A 693-nucleotide genomic window follows, 5' to 3' on the forward strand; every position below is an offset into this window, starting at 1 on the left:
AGTTTGTAAAGCCAGTATTGCAGCTGTGAAGCCCACACATGTTACGTCCCTTGCTGTATGCTTTCCCTTTCACTTAGCTTTCTGATAACGGCCTAAAGGGCGTTACAAGATGGCCACTGATCAACTTGCCTAAAAAGACTTTGATTGTGCTGGCTTTATTTATGTACTGTACACTACAACTAATTAAAAAGGACAGAAAAAAAGTATCTTATTAAAAATATCTTATTTGTAACAATGACACAAAACATACAATGCGACAAGGCAGACACGTCGTGCACAGCAGCCAACAAAGTGCAAGATACATGCAATCCATTTAAAGCACAACTCTCGCCTCGCCTTTTGAATGGGAGTGCTATAATATAACAAAGCCATACAAGGGAAAGAGTTTAATGTTAAACCCTTCCATTACAACCACAACATCGTTAAACTGTAAAGTATTTCACTTACTTTTTAGTGAGCTTGCAAAGCTGTGCAGTGTGATCGGTCCTGTAGCGTTGTCTTCATCACCTAACACTAAAATCGGTGACCTCAGGGTGGCTGGCTCAGTGGTAGTGCGGTCGCCTGCCAATCGGAAGGTTGGCGGTTCGATCCCTGGCCCTGCAGTCCCATGACGAAGTGTCCTTGGGCAAGACACTGGTGCTGCGCATCGGAGTGTGAATGTGTGTGAGTGTTTATCTGATGAGCAGGTGGCAC

The sequence above is a fragment of the Etheostoma spectabile genome, chromosome 9 (genome assembly GCF_008692095.1).
Source record: "Etheostoma spectabile isolate EspeVRDwgs_2016 chromosome 9, UIUC_Espe_1.0, whole genome shotgun sequence".
Lineage (NCBI taxonomy): Eukaryota > Metazoa > Chordata > Actinopteri > Perciformes > Percidae > Etheostoma > Etheostoma spectabile.